The sequence below is a fragment of the Megalobrama amblycephala genome, linkage group LG3 (genome assembly GCF_018812025.1).
Source record: "Megalobrama amblycephala isolate DHTTF-2021 linkage group LG3, ASM1881202v1, whole genome shotgun sequence".
Classification (NCBI taxonomy): Eukaryota; Metazoa; Chordata; class Actinopteri; order Cypriniformes; family Xenocyprididae; genus Megalobrama; species Megalobrama amblycephala.
The window spans coordinates 53615998-53642168 of NC_063046.1; the positions used below are offsets into that span (position 1 = coordinate 53615998).

Below are 26171 nucleotides of genomic sequence, written 5' to 3' on the forward strand. Positions count from 1 at the left end.
GCACAGAGGCCAACAGGAGGATCGCAGATGTAGTGTGAATTTGATAAGTCTGTATAGTTTTTTGGTAGTCCGAAACCCATCTTCTTTCTTCAAGAGAACAGCCAGTAGCTTTTATTTTCAAACTTTGCCCTTTTGGTACATTTGCTATCAGGTCAATGGTGCTGTTGATCAAAGGCAGCATGATAACATGTTATTGAGTTGCATTCCTTTTCTTGTACCACATTAAAATTGGATCACATTGCTGGTGATAGACCAACTTGAGCTCTTTCGGCATAATTGTATTAACACAATCAACAAGAAAACTATTCAGTGCCTCCCAAAAGTTTTTAGATATTTAGAGGTGCAATCAGTAAGTCTTTGTTTATCTCTTATTCTTTTAAATAGTACTAGTGGTTTTGGACTTTATTCTGACACCTATTGGTCTTGTTTAATAGTTGCTGCCAGTGTTGCCAGCTTTTGCTAGAAAATAAGTGAACTGATCTGAACAAAAGAAAAGAAAAGAGGCCAAAATTGCCAACTCCTGGCATTGGGGGTTGTGGCATACACCCATAAAAGTTTTAAAGGGTGGTTTTCACAGTGATGTCGTAGATGTACCATTGTTGTTGCCCAAATGAACCTTTCAGTAAACAGTTCTTAAAAGAACCATTTTTTCTCAGTGTGAAAAACATGTTAATATTCAGAAGATCCTTTTATTGACAAAGATGTAAATAAAACGACAAACAAAGAGTTTGAGAAGAGTTAAGAGTGTGGTGAATCACCATAAACCCATTTGAAATGGATTTTCTTCTACCAAAAACAATGTTTTTGTTCCTTTGAACAATTTCTAGCCCCTTTCTAAAAAAAAAAAAAAAAAAAAAAAAAAACCATGCAAGTTATTCAAGAACCAAATGACCATCTCATGACATAAATGCAGTCGATTAAAAATGGTGATTTTATTATCCTCAACATTTTTTTTGGGGAGTAATTTCAGTGACTTCATAAAAAAACAAGCCCAAATCACTTATAATTAGCGGACCTGGCAACACTGGTTGCTGCTGTTTTATTTCTTTTCTTTTTTTTTCTTTTCTTTTTTTTTTTTAATGAACATTTTTGAATTTCAGCAATATGCAGCAGCTGTGGCCATTGAATATACAATGTAAAAAATGCTGGGCTAAAACAACCCAAGTTGGGTTGAAAATGGACAAACCCAGCAGTTGGGTTAAATGTTAAATGTTTGCCCAACGTGTTGGGCAGTTTTTTTTTAACCCAACTGTTGTTTATAAAATTAATATATGTCCCCAAAATAGGTTGGAAATTAAAAATCAGACACATAATTACTAGAGGCAACAATAATAATCAAAAGGTGAACATTTATTAATAAACAATTTAATAAATGTTTGTTTCATTATGATTCAATAAACTTATCAATAAATGTTAATTTATTAAACATATTAATAAATGTTAATTTCCTGCATTTTCATTTTTCATTTTAAGCAAGCATTACAGTAATTTTAAACAATAGTTGAGTTAAATAAAACTACTCAGCACGCTGGGCAAACACTGAACCCAGCCGCTGGGTTAAAACAACCCAATTGCTGGGTTTGTCCATTTTCAGCCCAACTTGGGTTTAACCCAGCATATTTGCTTTGTGATATGTTGCTGCATTATGATTGTAATAATATGTATGCTTATGTTTGTTTGTTTATATTATTTGGTTTTCTCTTTTTTTCTTGTGAATGGCAGTGAAGTGGCACAGTTGACGCTGGTAGATAACATGCCCATATGTGAAGTGTCATAGCCAAGTAACCACAGGTGTAGTTCATCACATTAATTATGAATATGTTTCACAGACTTTTGACAACCAGAAAGTAGTTATATCACTGTTTGTCAACTAGCGGGTCACAGAGTGTGCAGTCAAAGAAACAACAAACAACAAACTGTTTTTTCTGATGCAAGACTTTTATTTTGAAAGACATGTGTGAACGCTGTTGACTCTTCTGCCAGACGCAGTAAAGAGTGCCTGAGAAAAATGCGTTGTCCTGCTTAAGTATCTGCTGTCAGATGAGAAGTTGTCAGGCTATATGTCAGTGACTTTATTCTAACATTATTTTTGGAGCTTATTAAGAAAAAAAGTCTCTCAATTCAGAAAAATGAACTTTCCTGTCCTGTCAGACGTTATGCCAGATAATATGGTCTTCAGGCATGTGATGATATCAAATTTTCATGTTGTGATAATTGCTGAAGATTTTATCACGGTATTATCACGATATTGAAATAAGTTGCAAAAAGTGTTGTCATACTATAACAGGTTTAAGAATTCTTTTTCTTATAACAAAAATAACTCTGAACATTTAAATACAATAACACAATACAAAAAAAATCTAAAGTAAAATGTTTCAAACAGATTAATGTGCAAAAGAATAAAAAACAATAGGTAACACTTTACAATCAGGTCTCATTATTTAACATTAGTTAATGTATTAACTAAGATTAAGAATGAGCAATAGCTACATTTGTTACAGAAGGCATTATTTTTGTTAATGTTAGTTAAAAAATACAACTGATCATTGTTAGTTTTAGCTCAGGTCCATTAAATAACAGTAACAACTTTTGATTTTAGTAATGTTGTAGTCCAGATTAAAATATAAAAATGTTTAAGTTTGAAAGTAAATAGCCTGTTAAGTCTTTAAATATTAAGTATTTGGTGCTGTAATGAACAGCATTGCGAATACAAAAAACTGAATGGCTGTTTAAAGCATTTTAAAAACTGTTCAGTAGCACAGCTGCTTTGTTTATGGGGTTTCCGGGGTAACCGCTGCACTTCTGCTGTTCCATCAGCACCCTCGGCTGTCAGAGAGTGAATGTGCGCTTTCATTCAGCACGTCTCCTTCACTAGTAGAAAATACAACTGTATATGCTTTATAAACACAAATTATCGCCTTGCACGTGCTTCCGCTTTCCGCATTCTTCAAAAAGCTTACGCTGTGGCGCCATGTGGCACCAGTTTAGTTTTTTTCCGTAAGTATAATAGGGAAGGCGTAGGACATATGGCGCAAGCTTTTTGAAGAATGCGAAAAGCGGAAGCACGTGCAAGGCGATAAATTGTGTTTATAAAGCATATACAGTTGTATTTTTTTCAAAAATGACAGATCGTTTCACTAGATAAGACCCTTATTCCTTGTCTGGTATCGTTTAAAGCCCTTTGAAGCTGCACTGAAACTGTCATTTTGACCTTCAACTGTTTGGAGGCCATTGAAGTCCACTATAAGGAGAATAATCCTGGAATGTTTTCATCAAAAACCTTACAGTGCCCTCCACAATTATTGGCACCCTTAGTAATTATGAGCAAAGACGGCTGTGAAAATAAATCTGCATTGTTTATCCTTTTGATCTTTCATTCAAAAAATTCACAAAATTCTAACCTTTCATTGAAGGAAAACAGTTGAAAGTGGGGGGAAACTCACATTATGAAATAAATGTTTTTCTCCAATACATGTTGGCCACAATTATTGGCACCCCTAGAAATTCTTATGAATAAAATATCTCTGAAGTATATTCCCATTCATATTTACATTTTTTAGCACACCAGGGTGATCATGAACATGAAATTGTCCAGTCTTGACTTCCTGTTCCACAGGAGAATAAACATGAGGAAACACAGAGGCCAAATTTCCTTAATCATTCATCACAATGAGTAAAACCAAAGAATATAGTTCTGATGTGCAGAAAAAGATTGTTGAGCTTCACAAAATAGAAAGTGGCTGTAAGAAAATAGCTAAAGCATTGAAAATCCCCATTTCCACTATCAGGGCAATAATTAAGAAGTTCCAATCAACTAAAGATGTTACAAATCTGTCAATTTTGTATATTTTGTACAATATTGCAAGTCAATTTCAAGTCAATTGTAAGCTCTTTACAGGTGGCTTGTGTGTGCGATGTTGCTTCGGTATGAGCGCAAAGAGCTCCCAAGTATGATATAAAATCGCTTGGATGTTCAAATTGGCAAGGTTTAAAAAGACATGGGCAAGTGATTTCCGTCAATTGTCCCGAAACACAGTTTCGTGTTGTATCGAACGTGTTGTATCACAGCGTGCAGCTTGCTTATAGTGCAGACGTGATGTCTTTTGAGGGCAGAAGCAATTTGCTCATTTTGAGAGAGAGAGAGGGAGAGAGAGAGAGAGAGAGCGAGAGAGAGGGGAGATGCATTATTGCTGAAATTACTTCTCACAAAAAAGATTTGATGTGATAATGTGTTAATTAATTTGTTTACAAACAAATAATTTCCCTCTTTCTAAATGTGAAACATGTGAGACTAAGTAAAATTATGCACAATACCCGTGCCAAAATTCAGACCCTGCATGGTATCGATTTAATATCGATACTATGGTATTAGATTGTGGTACCGCACCGAAGCCAAAATTGTGGTATCGAGCCATCCCTACCCACAGTGCACCATAATAACGAGTGTACAACCGATGTACGCTCAACCATAGACATAATAAATACGCGTGCGTTCAAGTAACAGTGTCCGCTCTCATCAACACAACACACATGCGTCGAGCCGTTCTTGTGATTGCACGTTGGTGATTAATATTTTGTAAATAAAGTGGTATGGTTTTTTGTGTGAACAAAGCACTCTCATCGGTTCATAAAATTTAAGTTAAATTACTGGAGTCACATGGATTTCTTTAATGATGTCTTTACTACCTTTCTGGGCCTTGAAAATGTTATTTGCATAGGCTGTCAATGGAGGGACAGAAATCTCTTCAATTTAATCAAAATGATCTTCATTTGTATTCCGAAGATGAATGAAAGTCTTACAGGTTTGGAAGGACATGAGAGTGAGTAATTAATCCAATGACCATGGGAAAATGCGGGTCCCATGGCCAAACCAGTTGAGAACCACTTGTCTATATCATATGATCAAATGGAAAAAGAAAAAAGATAAAAAAAAATTTGTGGGAACTCTCTCTTTGAGGATGGCTGTGAGAACATTACTTACTGTATTTGTATCTCAAATATTAGCATTTTCTGCATTTTCTTGAGTTATAAAGCAGCTTGATTTCTTCTGAATGTTTGATCTGTGCTATCCAAAATTGAAGACATTTCTTAGTAAATTTGTCCTTTTTCTTTTCTTGATTTAAATATTGTGCTCTATACAATATCTTCCTTAACAACAATCAAGAGATAATTCTAATGAATCCCATCACGAAATGATAATTCATCATTGATGATAGATTACAAACAATTTATTACTGAAATTTTAATAATATTAGAAATCGTTCTTATTTCACTGTTCAGCTCAATAACAAAAAAAGAGCTATTCAAAACAGGGGACAGATTATAAAATAAAAATAAATAGGAGCTGGATAGATTGTAGTCATTTTATTTTGACAAATTATAACAAATTATATGTCAGGCTTCATATTACATTTTTTTTTTTAGAAAAAGATCCATCATGCTTTGTTGTAATGGGATTTCCTTGGTGAGCGTCGCTCCTTCTCTAAATGTCACGCCAGGCCGTGGGTCAGACCTCCCTCTGCACACAATAACACACACAGACCACGCTTTATATGATTGATAGCTCATAAAAACCTGTCAGTCACAACACAGCTGAGAAGTGTGCCATACTCCCCCAGAAAGTTACTGCTGCTTTGCACTGAAAAAAATGATTTCAGAACAGTTTGAATTCTGTTTTTTTTTTGCCTGACAAATCATTTTTATTTGTTTATTTTGGTAATTCTGAATAATCATGCATTTTATTTCATTTTAAATGTAATTTTATTTACATTTTTAAAAGTAATGACCTGAAATTGTTTTTGCACTTCATCACTAGGTGGAGACAAAGTACAGAGTATACATCAATACCTCACTTAAGAGAACTCGCAGAACAAATGCCAGACCTAAAACCATACGCAGCTCTTTATGAAGGAACAGCATGAAACATGTCTTAGCATTACAAGAAAAGAAAAACTGCGGCAGATACCAAAGGTTCAGATTGCAGTGCTCTATTCTATGCCCTAAGTGACTAAAATAAGTGGCTCACCTGTCTTAAATCTGAATGCGTACAGCCACTGTAAGGCTCTGTCAGTGCACCAGAATTTACTCCTCACAGGTGCACTCGAGGCAGCTCTACCTGTCTGCATGTGTGGACTGAAGAATGATTGATGGGCGAGAGCAGCTGTATTTCAGAGTCAGTGCCTGTGCAGTTTGGAAAGGTAAAGTGTGGAGAGCTGCAAAATTGGACTTGGCTGTTGCTCAGTGTTGTCACAACCTTGCCTATAATGCGGCTAGGGCTATTAACCAAACATAAATGATGTCTCTGGCGCTTCATATAGCAGTCTAGCATCTGAAACTCTTCCTTTTTTAAATCTTTTGTTTGGTGAAGTCATGCTTTTAGGCAAATGCAGACTTAGAATTCTATAAAATTCGGCAAAAACTAAAGTAATGCACCATATCATTATTGGGACATTTTTTTTAAACATATATGTGTGCCTCTATATACACACACACAGAAAGCTCAGGTTTATGCAAACAATTGGAACGAGCAGAGCCAGAGGTAATCAGGCAGCAGAGAGTATGATTACACTATGGATATGTATCATATCCATGCTACATATTTTATACAGACCACAGTTAATTCTGCAAAAGCAATAGCTGAAATAATGCACTGTATCATTACTGAGGCAGTGTGCTAATGGGAAAAAATCTGAGCATAAAAATACATGACCAGGAGGTGTAGAATGTGAATTACTTTGTGGTATACTGGACGATGATGCATTGCACCATCTAGTCATTAAGCTCTGCACAATTGAATTATCAACAAAATTGAAGCACTCCAAATATTCACTTTATTAGTTAGAGCATCAAGACTTTTAGTTGAAGGGACTTAATGGTTTTTGTGAGTTCCATTTGCTACCATTTCAGTAATGAAGCTGCAGATTTTTCAGACGGATCGTATTTTGAGGCCCGCTAATATCCAAAGCAATTCCCACCGCACCTTAGCATGAAAGTGAATGTGGGCACATGCTTATTGGATGTTTGTAGAAGAGAATCAGCATTAGTGAATTAGAAGACTGCAAACTTCAGGCAAAAACTATGTATGTTCCTCATTAGAAAAAAAAAAAAAAAAGAGACGTCTGTAGTTTAATTCCAAAAAATGGAGTAGGGATAAAAAAGCAGCAAAAATGGGTTATAAACACATGGCAGTTGTATGATTTAGTGGAGCAATAAAGAATAGAAAGGTGGCCATTCATCATGGGAGCAAGCTCACCAGGAGAGGACCTGTCACGGACACCGCCAAGTCCGGGAGGCAGTTCAGAACGCACACTCCAAAAATGGCCTCGGACCGATGGCTTTTCCAGACATCTTCAGATGCAGACGAGCATGCTGAGCGTTCAGCACTGTCCGCCATTTCCAAGCAGACACAAGGGGAAGATTCCGGGCAGATGGACAAAAGCGTAATATTCCCGTGCAAAGCCTTGACCTGCGTGAAGAAAAGTCCCCGCATACATCAGTGGATTAATATGATGACTTGAAATTTGAAGAAATAACATGTGATTTAAGTAATCACATTTGATTACATGGGACTTTTAGCAGTGATTTTATAGAATTGGCCACCAGTACAGCCATAAATGCAGCTGTATAGTGCCAATTGAAGGTTCATGCAGCTTGTAAATTGACATGGAGAAAGAAAATATCCATTCTTCCTTGAACACTACTTTCACTGCAAGAGAATAATAAATAAAAAACAAACATTATATTCAGCGTTGTGGAAAGTTACTTTTAAAAATAATACATTACAATATTGTGGTACTGCCTAAAAAATAACTAATTGCGTTAGTTACTTTTTATTAAAAAAAGTAATGCGTTACATTACTTTTGCGTTACTTTTTTTTTCTCACCTGGGCTGGGCTTGTTTGGTTTTTGATGACAACTAAAAAAAGTTATGTTATTTGCTGAAGGAAATGCAAATTCACGGCTGTACAGTAGAGGTGCGCAGCTCAAACAAACCTTACAGCTGTGCTGCCATTCTGGAATAGGACGCAGGAGAAAAAAGATAGTTAATATTCTGAGGTTGCATTTCACTGTTTTTATTAAAGGTGCCATCGAATTGAAAATTGAATTTTCCTCGGCATAGTTGAATAACAAGAGTTCAGTACATGGAAATGACACAGTGAGTCTCAAATAGGGCTGCACGATATATCGCATGAGATTGTCACGCGCATTTCGTCAGTAAAGCCGGTTCCCCGATTACCGCTAAATCGGCATCACCTGCTTTCAAATGGAGCGGCATTTAATAGACAGAGCCGTAGTTCACTTACAAGCCACGCAATATCGCGTTCATTATCGAAGGCGATTCATCTGCGATATGAACGCGATATTGCGTGGCTTGTCAGTGAACTACGGCTCTGTCTATTAAATGCCGCTCCATTTGAAAGCAGGTGATGCCGATTTAGCGGTAATCGGGGAACCGGCTTTACTGACGAAATGCGCGTGACAATCTCATGCGATATATCGTGCAGCCCTAGTCTCAAACTCCATTGTTTCCTCCTTCTTATATAAATCGCATTTGTTTAAAAGACCTCCGAAGAACAGGCGAATCTCAATATAACACCGATTGTTACGTAACAGTCGGGATCATTAATATGTACGCCCCCAATATTTGCATATGCCAGCCCATGATCGAGGCATTACACAAGGGCAGCCAGTATTAACGTCTGGATCTGTGCACAGCTGAATCATCAGACTAGGTAAGCAAGGACAATAGCGAAAAATGGCAGATGGAGCGATAATAACTGACATGATCCATGATATCATAATATTTTTAGTGATATTTGTAATCTGTCTTTCTAAATGTTTCGTTAGCATGTTGCTAACGAAACATGCTAACGAAACATTAGCGCGAGATTTAAAGGGGCCGCAGCCTGAATCAGTGCATAGTTAATGATGCCCCAAAATAGGCAGTTAAAAAATTATTTAAAAAAAATCTATGGGGTATTTTGAGCTGAAACTTCAGAGACACATTCAGGGGACACCTTAGACTTATATTACATCTTGTAAAACAAACGTTCGATGGCAATTTTGAGGAATACTATATCTGTTTTTGTTCAAGTGAGATAAGTAAATGCAGAACTAAAATAACATTAATGTTTACATTTATTATTTTGTATACTTTTTTTATTACTATTTACAATCTCTTAAAGTATATGTATAAAGTGTTTACAATAAAAGAGGTTTGTAGAATCACAGATGTGACACAAAATATGTTATCAACATAAAATAGTTTCATAGCCAAATCCAGCCCAATCAAAAAACGTCTCCAGTGATTAAAGTTAAAGGCGATACTCTTTCATATGCAATCTGTGGGATTTTAAGGCCATGACACGCAGTATATAGGCCATGATCTGTATGGATCTGGTTGTGTGATTACACCCATATGCAGTAGACTACCATGCTTTTATAATGTGGGGTCAAAGTGTCACACACTCGTACTGAAAATCGGTATGGCAGTAGTGTTCATTAACTCTTATAAACTTGAGTTCACTACATGTGGGTGGAACAAACTGCTGTCAGCACAAGGTCATGAATGTTTCCCATGAAGATTCCAGCGGAGATCCCTAACTATTTCCTCTGTCGGAAGCGGTAAAATAGATTTTTTTGTTTTATTTCTTTTTTCCTCCCATATCCATCCGATGTGCCACTCAGCATGTTTTAACCATTTATTTAGTCTTCGCCCACAAGACGTACTATTTTCTAAATATGGCTATTTGAACTCGGCTCCATCTTCATTCCATTTGCACCACCATTTACATCAGCTTTCCCCTTCAGTCATTCTTCACTTTTTAGTCGCTAAAGAAATGTGGTTTAGATAGAAAATACTTGGCTTTTATGTTTCTGCAAAAAATGTGCAACACCTTGTGTGGACCGAGTATGTCCGTAACTGCTAATAAAAGGAAAAACACATGCTGGCTCCTCTGAAGAATTATAAAAAAATAAAAAAAACTCCAGCCATTCAAGGCCTCTATGAAGCAGCTTTTAATTAAAACCACTTGTTCCTGAACTTGTACTTAATGTTTCCCATTAGTCATGTTTGAGGGATTACAGACAGCTCCAATGAAAGTCAAGGATTAAATGGAAAATGCAGATGTGCAAACAATGCAGCTTGTTTTATTGTGATCACCGGCGTTTAGTAAGTATAAAAAATTAACTAGGTTTGACAAGGTTTCCTAATTTCTTTCCAATTAATGTTGACTTTGCTTTTTGATGGGGTTGCTCAGGTCTGCGAGAAGGGGGTTGGGTTCAGAAGTACTTTAATGTAATGAAAAACTTTAATTTTCTTATTTTTCTTTATTTTATATATTCATTTTTTTTTGTAGGCCTATTTTAAAGTAGAAGTTCTTTTTATCATTTATCTTATTTTATGTAAGACTAGGGATGCAAAGGGGCAGAAAATTTCTGGTAAATTTCCAGAAACTTCCAAAAATCCTGGAAATGTTTCACTCCTTTGCATCCCTATGTAAGAAACTTTTTTCAGTTTTTATTAAAATTATTAAAATATAAATATACAGTCAAACCAAAATTCATTCAGACACCTTGAACATCTCATTCATTATTACAGTTTATTCACTATAGATTTAAAAAGGTGGTAATAAAATATGACAAGATCTCAGAGTTAAACTGTCAGAAAAAAATAATTTTAATTATGTCAGATAACACTTAAGCAAAACATGGTCAGGTCAAAGTGTCTAAATAACTTTTTGGTCCCAAATATTTATCAATTTTACTGGTATTTCACTGTATGAAGAATTTTTGGATATAATATGTCACAGTTTACTTTATTTTGCTATCCTCACTTACATAAATGAACTATAGTGTCCCCACTAGTAAAAAAAATCTGAATAATTTTTGATTTGACTATATTATTATTACATTAATTAGAATATTTATTTCAATGTCCAGTACAGTCTAAAAATGCTGGGTTGTTTCAACACAGATTTGAGCCAAATATAGACAAAACCAACCAATTTTATAAACCAATTAAAAAAAATTAACCCAGTGGCTGGGTTTGTCCGTATTTGACCCAAATTTGTGTTGAAACAACCCAGCATTTTTTAGTGTGTACTCTTAAAAATAAAGATTCCAACATGTGGTTTTCGCAGTGAATCTGATTTGGTTCCCCAAAGAACCTTCCAGTGATCAGTTCTTAGAAGAACCTTTTTTTTTCTTAGTGCGAAAAACATTTCAATAATCGAAATAAAAAATGTTTCCACTATAAAGAACCTTTGTTTTTAAGAGTGAAGGGAAATGGTTTTGAATTGCTCAGGGGCTCGAATTCCATTCCTACTCTCTTCACATTTGAGATGCTTGGTGACCTTTGACACTTGGGGTTTCCCTGTCATGTGGATATCCCTGTTGCTCTGCAAATGTTTAAAGGGCAAGGTGAGTCTTGGAGGATGTCTTTGCTCCGTCCATCATTACGCCAATGCCCTTGGCTGGAGCATCATGTCCACACATGCTGAACTTGGCAGAGGATCAGTGAGTTGGAAGCGCATGCCTGTACATTAATTATGCCTTTCACGTACCCACCACTGCGCTAGGTGTATGTCTTTAATTATATACCCTGAGTTTGACCTCTTAGCAACAGAGTACTTGTTTTCTTCTAAAGTTTCGAGCGGCTCCTCTGAGATTCATAGAACGCGCGTGAAGCGATGCATCAACAGTGTGTTTTGCTGATTAAAATGCGGAGAGGCATTATTCAACATAAGCGTGTCGGGTGAACTCATCTCAGGAGTTTTTCTCAAAGGGAAAATGAGTAAAATAAGTTGTAGATGAACTGTAATTCATTTTTAGACTAGACTGTCTGCCAGGCATAAGTAAAATACAAGTGATATGTAATGGGTTACTTGTGAGCCTGGTATTATTATTATTATTATTATTATTATTATGAAACTTTACAGAAACCTTACAGAGAAATCTATGAGCAAATTCATTGCGCTGACAGTTCTAATTAATGTGTTGTTTGTGCTCTTTAATGCATCCCAACTCTGCATTCATGGCGGAGGCTGATTTGTGAGGCTAGAAAAGAAAAGTGTGTGGTGTTGGGGGGTTGAGAAGAGAAATGAATCTGTGCAACGGCCTCAGAACAAGGTATGAAAGTAATTATTTTTGCTTTTCAAGATTTGGGCATATTTATGGGGCATTACTGTAGAAGCGGGCTGTTTAATGTTATTTGCAGAGAGCACACATTGTTTTCATCAAGCACATGAGAAGCGGAGGGCACGGCCGAGAGAGATGTGACCTCAGCGATATAGTGTGCAGCTTGACTCATCCAATGGGGCCTCAACAGTTGTTATGCAAGCTACACATAATTAATAATGGAAGCAGGTTTGAAAGTTGACAACTTCTTGAATCACCACTTGTTTAGAGTCTCTGTTGTGAAAGGCAGCTGGAGGCACAAGTACAACCCAGGGTTATCATCGTTAACTATAAATAAAGGTTCTTTACTAGCATCAGTATTCATGGAATCTTTTTATTGCACTTAAGGTTCTTAATTTAATAATTCCACTATGAAGCAATAAAGATGTTCTTTACAACTAAGAAAAAATGGTTCTTTTAGGAACTGTTGGCTGAAAGGTTCCAAAACCAAAAAGTTTTTTCAATGAAGTGTCTTTAATTATGGCATCTATGGCATCGCTACAAAAACCCCTTTTGGAAACTATTTTTTTTTTTATAGTGTACTTGAAATGAAATTAACATTAGCTGAAATATAATAATAATAATAATAATAATAATAATAATAATAATAATAATAATAATAATAATAATATTTTATTTCAACTAGTTGCCAAAGCAACATTTCTCCTTTTTTGATTTAGTTTAAGTTGAAGTACTAAAATAACTAAAGCTAATTAAACTAAAACTTAATAAAAACTATATACACATATTTAAAAAAAACTAAAAATGCAAATTAAATTTTTTTTGAAAAAAACACTTAACAAAAAACTTTAAGTAATATTAAAATATCAAAAACTACAATACTATATCAACAGTGTTGGGGATAACGCATTACAAGTAACTTGAGTTACGTAATCAGATTACGTTTTCTTGTAAACTTAACTTGTAAAGTAACATTACTTTTTCAATTTAAAACTAAATATCTAAGTTACTTCAAATAAGTAACAAAAGTTACTTTTTCACATTATTGACTGACTGCTCTCCTGTCCTCATGAATGCAGAGGTGTTGTGTGAACTGTGTAAACATGATGGTTATTGTAGTTCTATACTAAATGTGAACATGCATTTACTCATCTCACTTGTACAAAAACACATTCAATATTCCTCAAAATGAATAAAAACAGTGAAATACAATCAAGTCAGGTCGCCTTTATTTATATAGCGCTTTTTACAATGCACATTGTGTCAAAGCAGCTTTACAGTGATAACAGGTAAATCATTTTGGCTTCACAGCAGCTCTTAAAGAAAATGGTGTCATTGTCCAGCTTAAGTAAATTCAGTATTGATTTATTCCGTTGTACAAATCAATAGTTATTAATGTTGTTCGCATACAATGGCGTCAGTGCAGGCAGATCAAAAACATTGTTGAATATCAAGTGTCCCCAACTAAGCAAGCCAAAGGCGACATTTATTGACTGAATGCTCTCCTGTCCTCATGAATGCAGAGGTGTTTGTGAACTGTGTGAACATGATGGTTATTGTAGTTCTGTACTAAATGTGAACATGCATTTATAATCTCAGAATTTTACACAAACCTGTAATAGTTAACTATATTAAATTACATAAATATACTTTATGTATTTAATCTCACTTTATTTACCACTGTCTTTGCTGCTGACCTTCAGTGATCTAATTCAACCATACTAATAAGCAAAAATGACTTTAGATTAGATTAAGAAATAAGAGTGTTGAACTTCCTTCTTTTGTATCCTATTCTTCTTCAATCCAGATTGGCAGCACAGCTGAAAGGTTTGTTTGAGCTGCGCCCTCTACTGTACAGGTGTAAATATGCATTTTCTTCACTCTGAGGATTATTCATTTCACTTTTGATGTGAAAGGGCCTTACATTTGCCAAAAAACCCAGGGGTCTCATTTATAAAACTGTGCGTAGGATCCCTACTAAATGTGTACGTACGCGCAAAAGCTAGATTCTGCGTAAAAAAATCAGATTTATAAAACCATGCGTACCCCAGAACCTGCGCACAAATCCCTTTTATAAATCCCAGTCAGCGGAAGATTGTGCGTACGTGCATCTCCACCCTGTCTCCTCCCCGAAATCACCATATATGGAGCTTACGACGCCTAGTTTTACTATGCATAACCTCATCTGCATATCATTTCCATACACGTTCCCAACCACGTGACACCACGGTTAACACAGTCAAAGGTACAAGACATTGGAAAATATTAGATATGGACTATAAATGCCATTTGTGCCACACATTATATTGATAAAGATCATCCAGTATCCTCTTTATGTTTTAGAATAAATATATCAAAATATCCATAAAAACAAAATTGTATAAAATACTTCAGATAAAGGTTTTAGAATAGATTTGATTCATTCATTTCCAATGGCCAAATAGTATTTGAATAGTTTTAAACAATTCAAATCAAATTTATGCAGTTTTGCTGATGAGGTGAACATATCTTTTAGGAAGTTTATAGGCTATTTTTAGTGGAAACAGATTGGCCTACTTATTTATTGCAGTGTAAATACAATTGTCTGACTCGGCGCGTCACTGACAAAGGATTTTAAAAAGAAAACATGCAAATCTTACCGTTTTCCTCAAATTATATCCTTCAAATGGTAATTGTTTGAAGATCCTACACGACATCAACACCTCCTGCAGCTGTGGCTGTACAGTAAGATATCATTGGACCTATTCAAACTGGACAACGGACCGTTCGACCACCGAATCCAGCAGTGTCTTCCATAATATCGAAGTTAAGTGTGCATCACTGATCGTCATTCTCAAAAAAATATTTTGTCATAACATCTGCAGTTTAGTTTAAAGAGGAATTATTGTGCTCCCAGCGCTCCTCGCTGTCATAAAACAGCGTGTCACTGGAAAAGTGATCGAAAGTAGCACATCTACTATCTCAATTCATATCACTTTTGTCTCCAGAATGTGCGTACGCACTGCTCAAAGTTTGCTTAAAGGTGCGCACATTCTCCCGTCAAGTTTGTTTTTATAGATCACAACCTTTGCGCGGGAACTGGCGTACGCACGCTTCCAGCCCCGTTTTGTGCGTACGCACGCTTTATAAATGAGACCCCAGCCCAGGTGAGAAAAAGTAACTCAAAAGTAATGTAACACATTACTTTTCATAAAAAAGTAACTAATGCAATAAGTTACTTTTTTAGGGAGTAACGCAATATTGCAATGTATTACTTTTAAACGTAACTTTCCCCAAAACTGTATATCAGTGATGCTAAAACAACACTGGTACAAGCCATGGCTAAAGATTCTGTATGAGTATTGTATGAGTGACATGAGTCTGACATTGAGAAAGAAAGAAAGAAAGAAAGAAAGAGAAAGAAAGAAAGAAAGAAAGAAAGAAAGAAAGAAAGAAAGAAAGAAAGAAAGAGATGAAGTGGTTACTCCGTGCTGTAGCAGACCATGGATCGTGTGGAATGAAAATTAAACTTGGTCATACAATAAAAACAATTATTCCACAGCTCTTATGAAGCCAAGGCTTGCTGAGCATTTGCAAAATAAGCGTGTCTTTTCACATCAGTGGCTCGTAAATTATTTAAATGCATTCTTTGAAAAGAATTTTGGAATGTATCATCGGATACTTGGACGGCACTGTGTGTTACGTCCCCCTGTCCTCGGCTCAGGTTGAAGGGGTTAGGTGTGTGGAACAGATTTGGATTCTTTAAAAAAAAAAAAAAAAAAATCATATCATATTATATTGGTCTGTACAATAGGCTGTGTAGATGACAGGGGTGGAAAAGCCGGGTTCTTTTTTGCCGGCTTGACTCCAGAGCAAAGAGTAAGTGCTGACTCGCGGGACCCACTTACAACTAAGACATGGTGTGCTTTCATCCCATCTGGCTGAATGGCGAAATAAATAAAAAGAATGGAAAATGGCTGCTCTCTGGGCTGTACCCCTGCTCCCCGGCTCTTTGTTAAAACCCTATCTCTGCTGCTCCATTGCCCCCAGCTACATTAAATCCCATTAAATTCACCTTCATTAAAGCAGCCTTTCTCTCCTCCTTGCTGCGGCCCCTAATGTGGGTCCTCTCAAGGACAGAGCCGTAATGAGGGTAGACTGGATTTAACCTTGAAGAGTACAGGTTTTCATTTCAAAATCAATAACTTATGCTTCAAACCACTACTAGATCCAGGCTATAATTTTCAGGCATTAATTGCACAGATTATGTTTCTCCTTCAAAACTGTAATGCCAAAATGCCATTTAACTTTAAACTGCGCTGTTTATGCTTTTTCTCTTACTAAATCCCACCGTCTCCCTCGTGACCGATGGCAATTGACAGCTTGCACGTTTTCTTTATCAGGGAGTCTTTGTGCTTACACATAGTGTGCTTGTTCTGGCTGGACAGCGGGGCAGATGCGATTTCAAAGGGTCGCTACACTACGTATAAACAATTAGGCAACAGGAACGCTTTTCCAAAGCGAAGTCAGAAAAGTTGCAGCATGGACTTTGCTCGGGTCCTTGTGAAATTGCAGGCCAGTGTCGTCATGCATGCCGAAAAGGTAAAAAGTGACTTCCATTTGAGTTATTTGATTCGGAGTCGTCTCCTGGTGTGGGAGGAAGTGGAAAATGGGGAATTATGAGAGGAGATTTGAACATGAAGCCTGATGGGAAAGACAAGAGAGGAAAAAAGGCGGAACACCCAAGATAAAGGAAGAAGTTCACACTTCATTTTCCCTTTCTTTAACTTTCTATACATTCGTCTCCTCCGCATGGGGACGCGTGTCATCGCGGAGGTCCCGTGAAATGTATTAATTTGTCCTGCGGTGATAATTTCTGCTCGACATTCATAATGTGAATTATTGGATCTCATCCTAAGTTGGGGTGGGGGGAAGGGGTGATCGTGGCAGCTTAATTTTTTAATCAAATCCTCCCTTTAATGGAGCTTTATTAAATTACATAGCTCATACTTGGGGAGTGGAGTGGCGGCGGCGCTGCTATGGTGTAAAAAGAGCTTTTTAGGATAATTAAATAAAATTAATAAAAACCCAAAGCCGAGTGGGAAGTAAAAAGAATGGGAAGGAGGGAAACCCAGCGGCCACATCTACGCTCAGATCCATTCTGTCTCATTTGGGTCCTTGGGAATGCACCATGACATATTAGCAGAGTGGGGGATGCTTCTTGAATTAAGAATATGTCACTTTTTCCATCATAAGAGTGAGCGATGTGTACGCCTATGCGAATTAGGGTTAGATTTTTTTTAAAGTATGCAAATGGAAGGCTGATGTATTGATATCTGAGATTTCATTGTGATTCATATCCTTGGGTAGATGTTAAATGCTTATCAATCTTATTTTTCAGAATCTCGATTATTGTATACTTATGTCAAAGTCCTGTAATTTTGCCCAGAGGCAAAACAAAGCAGAGAATTCTAATTCGACCTTTCTATTGTCACAGAAAAGCACTGTGACACTACCATAAATATTGTTGTACAGAATGTTGTCATAATGTGTATTAATGTAATGTTTTAAAAGTCATTATGTGCATTTTTTTTTATCCATGTACGTGTGTTGACAGATATTTGGCACAGATGATGCATGTGAACAGCTTAATTGAGCATGTAATAGGGCTAATTGGAGCAGTGATGTATTGCTATTGTTATAAAAAATCCCACAGGGCCTCTGTTTGTCCTCTTTGGCATGACAGTAGATTGGCACTGCCTCCCTTCATGAAGCAAGCATTTTTTTCTTCCTTAGTGAGACTCAGTCCTTCATGTAACTGATATAATACAAAAAAATAAAAAATAAATAACATTGCGTTTGATTTGTAAACTAATACATTTTGATGTTTGCATCACATAACCAGCTCCATATGTGTGGCTTTTCTGACATAGGCCATGTTTACACAGCAACAGAATATGGTTGTCAGTCCTGCATTCTATAACCAAACTCGTGAGCGTAAATTTTTTTTAGGACTCGTTCTTGGAAAACACGCATTGTGTTAACATAACCAGACTAGACAACTAGGGCTACGTTCACACTGTCAGTTTTGGGATTGACAACCGCATTTACTTACGGGTGTTAGTCTCGAAATATCCTGTTCACAAAGCAACTTACAGTAGCATCTCGAATACAGTCTGTATGAACGTGCAACGGTAGTCAATAAAACGTCCATAAAACCAAAAATTCGTATCACTTTCTCGTGGTATCAAACGACTAATCGTGATTAATCGCATCCAAAGTAAAAGTTTGTGTTTACTTAAAGGTGCCCTCGAATGAAAAATTTAATTTATCTTGGCATTGTTAAATAACAAGAGTTCAGTACATGGAAATGACATACAGTGAGTCTCAAACTCCATTGTTTCCTCCTTTTTATGTAAATCTCATTTGTTTAAAAGACCTCCGAAGAACAGGCGAATCTCAACATAACACCGACTGTTACGTAACAGTCGGGGTGTACGCCCCCAATATTTGCATATGCCAGCCCACGTTTCCAACATTATAAAAGGCATTAGACAAGGGCAGCCAGTATTAACGTCTGGATCTGTGCACAACCAAATCATCAGACTAGGTAAGCAAGCAAGAACAATAGTGAAAAATGGCAGATGGAGCAATAATAACTGACATGATCCATGATAACATGATATTTTTAGTGATATTTGTAAACTGTCTTTCTAAATGATTCGTTAGCATGTTGCTAATGTACTGTTAAATGTGGTTAAAGTTACCATCGGTTATTACTGTATTCACAGAGACAAGAAAGCCGTCGCTGTTTTCATTTTTTTAAACACTTGCAGTCTGTATAATGCATAAACACAACTTCATTCTTTATAAATCTCTCCAACAGTGTAGTAATGTTAGCTTTAGCCACGGAGCACTATCAAACTCATTCAGAAATCAGAATGTAAACAATCCATAACAGTAAATACCATACTTACGCGACATTAATCCGACATGCATGCCTGATGAACACTTTGTAAAGATCCATTTTGAGGGTTATATTAGCTGTGTGAAACTTTGTTTATGCTGTTCAAGGCAAGCGCTTTTGAGTCTTAATCTCTTGGGGTGTGGAGCCACGGGAGATTTAAAGGGGCCGCGTACCCTGAATCGGCGCGTTTATAATGATGCCCCAAAATAGGCAGTTAAAAAAATTAATTAAAAAAAAATCTATGGGGTATTTTGATCTGAAATTTCACAGACACATTCAGGGGACACCTTAAGACTTATATTACATCTTTTGAAAAACATGTTCTTCGGGCACCTATAATATACGTGTGTGTGTGTGTATATATATATATATATATATATATATATATATATATATATATATATATATATATATATATATATATATATATATATATATATATATATATATATATATATATATATATATATATATATTTTTTTTAAATATATGTACATGCGTATGTGTGTTTATATATACATAATAAAAATACACAGTACTCACACGTATATTATGTAAACACAAACTTAATCTCGATTAATCGTTTGACAGCACTACTTTTGACATGATAAGAGCCCAATCGAGCCGCGAGTTCATCCGTCAAATCTTCATTAAACCACAACAGCGTTTGTATCTGGGTGGAGAGCATCTTTTTCTAAGATGTAACTGACACCTTTTTTTAGATGACTGTTAGCTAATTTACTACCATTATAAAGCTTGGATGAGTCAGGACATTTATTACTATAACTCAGATTGTGTGCATCAGAAAGAAGAAAGTCATATGCACCTAGGATGGCTTGAGGGTGAGTTTCATTTATTACCCCAAATTACCCCAAATCTTGGGGTAATTTTCATTTTAAAGTGAACTAATCCTTCAGCTTTTTACTTTGAAAGTCCCATGAAACATGTAAGAAAAATGGTATATTTAATGTCACCCGGTAGACGTTTCACCTATAAAATGCAGTAAGATGAAGCAAAATTAGACCAGATAGGGTACTGACTAGTTCAACTATTTTTCTAGATGACTGTTAGCTAGTTAAAATAGAAGTCGTGCAAACCCTACTGTGACATTAGAGCAGCACGATTCTGGTGAATTGAGATTCACAATTTTTGTGTTTCAAACAGAGATCACGATTCTGAACAGACAACAAACAAATGAACACTGGCAAATCAGTGTTTTTGAACAAATCTCTTGCATGAATGATTTAATGACTAATAACTACTTTTTTTTTTTTAATAGTCACTTTTCGATAAAATCGTTATTTGAAGAGCCATGTTACTTACTAAAGGGGATTTACTCTATTTTGATCACTTCCGTAGACATCAGTGTTTATATCTGAACTATGAACTTTTATCCCTGTTCTTCTGTGATTAATATGAATATTTGGATGCACCAGCGCAGATTTGAATGTTCTGCTGTGATATTGTCAAAGGTTTAATAGGCAGATGAATCATAGTCTTTTACTGTAGGAATGAGATTGCGTGGGCATTTGAATTGAGATCGCGATCTTTTAACGATTAATCGTGCTGTTCTATGTGACATTGGTCGAATTCTATTCACTAGGGCTTCAAGAACAAGGCATTCTTAAATTTAATGCCCCTAGATGAATCTTATATGGGTGAGATATAATAGTGAAAAACCCAAGAGCAGCTTTGATTATGTTGCATAGATCTTGTGTTATTGCCCATGATCACATATCCCTCGTGATTAGGGCTGGAAGGCCAACATGTTACACACACACAAATGGCTGGCATCTGTGTACTTATGATGTGTACCAACTGGTTCTCAACCTAATTTCTCTCTTTTTCTCTCACAGGAGTGATCCGGGATATGGACAGTAGTGTACTAATGCATATATATTAGTAGTTTGTTTCCATTCAAGCACAAAGAGATGCGAAAAAGGAATTCGTTGTACAAAATTGATTCCTCTTTCGCATCTCCTTGCGTTGGAATTGAATGTGTAAATCAGCATGACAAAACGCATGCAAAAGATAAACTTTTACTCTATGATGGTTAAACTTTGCAATTAATCTGCGAATCACATGCATGCCAAACCGTGAGGCCTGGTCTGAATGGATCACGGATCAATTACGATCCGTTTAACCCATAGTTTTGTTCATCTGTTTCTGTGGTAAACATTATCACTGGATGAACTAAAGTATTTCAAGTGTGATAACATTAAACCTTAGCGCAGCTGAGATCATCTTTCTCCCTCTCTCAGAAAGACACGTTGCACTCTCATATTTCAGATCTCTGAGGATAATGTCGTGGATTAGCGTAAAACTCAACTGATCCTCCCTCAACTCAAGATGTTGCATCAAGTTATAGAGTTACAATGGCTCTCAAAGCTGGAGAAAGGATTTTATGCATCCCTCTTTCTTGAATGATGGAAAACCAAAGCACCCTGTGCTTGTTCAAACTGTTATGTGACTTTTAAAGGCAATTAAATAACACTGGAAGTTTCATGTTGGATGATTTTGTAACCAGCAGGGCTGTAAGTGGGTGTACGGTTACAGAAATCACAATGCAATGACTATACAGACCCTCTATTCTTGACTATTTTTGGTCTGGGTTTCTTGTTGCCTTGATGTACCAGACTATCCACTGCTTGTCATTCCTGGTATAAGCTGTAAAGATAGTGAACTTGATGATGGCTTTGGAGAAGAGTGCCAGACATTTTTATGTCTCTCTATCCATTGAACTTTTTAATGCACTGATATTTTTTCTCGCCGCTACCCCACTGGCTGTGTGCTTTAATTAGATTACACTCAAGGAATCACTGTGGTTCAGAATGCCAATTTGTGTCCCAGACTGTGTAAAATTTGCTTTTCCACTTGCTGCCAAACAGAGCAGGTGAGAGCAGACGAGGTCCTCAGGCAGGAAGAAGAACAGACAATTCTTTATACGTTTTACTCTAGTTCTTTCAATCTCCTGCCTCCCTCTCTTACTTATTTCTTTGGTCTCTTTGCTCTGTCCCTCTCTAACAACTTTCTACATGAGAGGTTCAACTTATTATGCAGAAGTCTAAAATACAAATCAAACAAACACAGAATACTTTAAAAAAATTCCCCCCAAAAAATAAATAAATATAAAATTCAGACACTATTCGACAGTCAGACATCTTAATATTAGCTTAATATATCCTATATTAAGATGTCTGAATGTCGAAATATTGTCAGAATTTTACCTTTAAAACCTATGAGAGCTATATATATTTACACGCGCGCACACACACACACACACACACACACACACACACACACACACACACACACACACACACACACACACACACACACACACACACACTGTAATATGCTGTTATACTCCATATAAAAGCCAGAAACTAAGTTTTTTTTTGCACAGGCTTATCTAAAGGGTTAATGGTGCCACCTCGGTGATCAACTGTAAAAATGATAAAATTTTACCTCTTCCCAACAGGGAAAACCACCATAAATTAAGAATGCATGATTATATGGTGTCATGGCTTTGCAATCAAAAAATGTCATTGTAATGGAAGTCAATGGGGAAAAAACAGCCACGAACAGTAAATGAGGGAGAAAAAATTAAAATCTGATGCTGCACAAAAACTAACAATGCATCAGTGTTGTTACTAATCTTTCACATGTCCAAGACTGTGATAAAAGGTAAAAAAAAAAATCCAGTCCACAGTCACCTTTTATATTGAAAATAAGTCATTTTGCGTGTTTTTTTCCCTCCAAATCAGTGTCATCATTTATAAACTTGGCAATAAAAGAGTAAAAATCCTGGATTTTTTTTTAAACATTTAGTAGTTTTGATCAGGACTGAGGTTGACAGATTTATGCAAAAAAAAAAAAAAAAAAAAAAATGAAAAAAATATTTATCTGATACATTTTTACAGCAGTTTAATTTAGTGGATGTTTTCATCCACAAACATAACGAAAGGCTAGTAAATTTGCCCACAGTGTATTTTTGAGGTTTTGAAAATTTTCAAAGCATTTTCCCAAAATATGTATCAAAATAAGATTTGTCACCAAAAATCATTCCATTTGTTGAAACACCCTATAGTGGATGAAAACATCCCCAACAACACATAAGGGATATATATATATATATATATATATATATTTTTTTTTAGGCAGTGCCTCAAAAAAGAAAAAGGATGAGAAAAATAATTTATATTACTAAAATAAAACAATGCAAATATTACAAAATGTGACATTAAAAAGTGTAAAACTCACCCGCATTTATAAATCGTGCTATGATTGGATATGATTGGTTATGATTGACTATGATTGGTTCATGCGATAAATCCCACCTCTTGTTTTTGTCCATGTTCTCGAATCGGCCTGAATGAAGAAAATTATGGCTTTAATGGGAAGATTAATTAAAAAGTAAGTAAACAACTCACCCACTTAGATATCACTGCTGTGTTATGTCAAAATCAAACTTGAAATTGCCTGAAAACATGACTGTGGGGGTTTTAGTGCATGTCATATCTGTGTTACCTTTGATTTCCTGTTTTACTTTCATAGAAATCATGGAAACACCAAAGACGTTTTAATATATTATGTGTTTTATGGGTCAGGTGAGCAACTGTTTGGATACATTTATCAACAGAAAACTGATCATTGTTATATAGCTCAACACGATAGGTTTTATTGTTTGAATTGCTTGTTTTCTTGATTTTTAAACTTTTTTTTTTTTTACCACTCCTCAGACAACATTATTCTGTCAAGAGGCTAACATAGCATATCAGAGAGAGCTTTCTCCATCATACATTTTAATTGCATGCCATTTAGCAACAGTCATTTAGTCATCCCGCTTTTATTAATAAAATACTCTAATATCGATCTAGATTACTGTAATGTGCAACAGGTGTCACATACCAGCCACTGAGCGAACGCGCAGAGTAACGTTATAGCATAACTTTCAACACACTCAAATGTTTTTAGTATGATTGTTTTGACCATGTAAAACAGTGCTGCGTTACTTTTCGCGCAATGAAAAGAGCGGAAGTGGCCGACTGCATGATAATAAAAGCTCCGCTATTCTCGAGACCGGTGTGAATCGCAGGTGTCTCTCATTGGCATTCCACACTGATTCACGGCGTCATCAAGCTACTCATTTATTTTGAATAAGCGACCTCTAGCAGCAAAAATGACACATTGTTCCTTTAAATTGTTACTGCCTTTTAGTTGAGAGAGCGAAAGAGAAAGAGGCTATGCAGAAGAATAACTTCTCTGCTATCTGCCCTGAGAGTTCACCACAATACTTATCAAGAGTGGTGCACAACAGTAAAATAGAGCTGCCACTCTATTTTGGACAGATGCCAGGGAAGAAAATGTCCCGAAAAACATGAAATATCATTATTACTGTAGGACATGTTGCTTCCAATAACAATCTGACTTTTTATTTAGTCTGTCACAAATCTATAATTTACATTGAAAATATAGTCTGTGTGTTTGAAGAGATGGGCCAAGGAAAGCAAAGGAGAAGTGAACAGCTGTGGGTGATTAGAGGAGGCCTTGAAATGGCCAGGGATTCAAAGTAAACATGGACCTTTTCCACAGTCAACAACATTTACAAATGTAGAAGAAGGAAGCTACTGAATTTGTGAAGAATGTGCGGCAGAAATGGAAAGCATGGAGGCATGAAGGCAACAGATGGTGAAAATTAAATCCATGCAGCGGAGCGGCTAACAGGACTGAGAGTTTATTCTTCTGACTGTGGACCTTGCCGAGCTTGCAGGGCAAGGGAAGACTGTTCCGGGTCAACACTCAGAGGTTTACATCTATCCTCCTCCATGTCCGCTGTTCTCTCCACATTCCACCAGGGAAAAAAAAAAAAAAAAAAAAAAAAAACTTAAATGGCCATCCTACTCGCCTCTGTAGAGATGTACGAAAATGTACTATAGCAAAAACCATAATACTGATATCTTATTAAGAATTTATTCTTCATTTTAAATGCATCTTTTATTTGTTATTATTGACTGATAGTTCATCGCTGATTTTTGAACTTGTAAATTAATTATATTTATTATATATTTTGACAATATCAAATTTGCACTTAATATAAACATAAAATAAATATTTAAACATATTTTATCTAATTAATCATATGCTGAATAAGTAATCAAATTGTTTACAATTGATCACACATATTTGTATTTGTTGAGAAAAACAAATAATATATTTGAATATATTATTCCAGAAAGATATTTAAAGGGTTAGTTCACCCAAAAATGAAAATTCTGTCGTTAATTAATCACCCTCATGCCGTTCCAAACCCATAAGCCCTTCGTTCATCTTCAGAACACAAATTAAGATATTTTTGATGAAATCCGAGAGGTTTCTGATCCTCCATAGAATGCAACATAATTACCACATTGAAGGTCCAGAAACGGTAGTAAAGACATCGTTAAAATAGTCCACAGTGGTTCAACCTTAATGTTGTGAAGCAACGAGAATACTTTTTGTGTGCAAAACGAAACAAAAATAATGACTTTATTCAACAATTTTTTCTCTTCCCTGTCAGTCTCCTATGCCGTTTACGTGGTAAACGCAGTTCAATGCTTCCGGGTTCTACGTCAGAACGCCGGCTCAGTATTGGCCGATGCTGTTCATGTGAGCAGCACGATGCATGCATGTGATGCTGACGCAGGAGCCGGCCAATAATGAGTCGCAGTTCTGAACCGGGAAGCTCTGCACTGTGTTTACCACGTAAACAGTGTAGGAGACTGACAGGGAATAGAAGAAATTGTTGAATAAAGTCGTTATTTTTGTTTTGTTTTGGTTGAACCACTGCAGTCACGTGGACTATTTTAAACAATGTCTTTACTACCTTTCGGGGCCTTGAAAGTGGTCGTTGTATCGGATGCCAGATTGCTCATGTATTTCATTAAAAATATCTTAATTTGTGTTCAGAAGATGAACAAAGGTCTTATGGGTGTGGAACGACATGAGGGTGAGTAATTAATGACAGAATTTTTATTTTTTGGTGAACTAACCCTTTAAATGATAACATTATTGTGCCAGGCGAAAATATCATTCAATAGTTAAAAAG

At 36.0% G+C, this 26171-nt stretch overlaps 1 long non-coding RNA gene across 1 annotated transcript in view; it reads left to right on the top strand.

Moving 5' to 3' along the window:
- The window catches only part of LOC125265700, an 87414-nt gene that overhangs the window by 7134 nt on the left and 54109 nt on the right, over positions 1–26171 (top strand). The gene's annotated exons all lie outside the window — the stretch shown is intronic.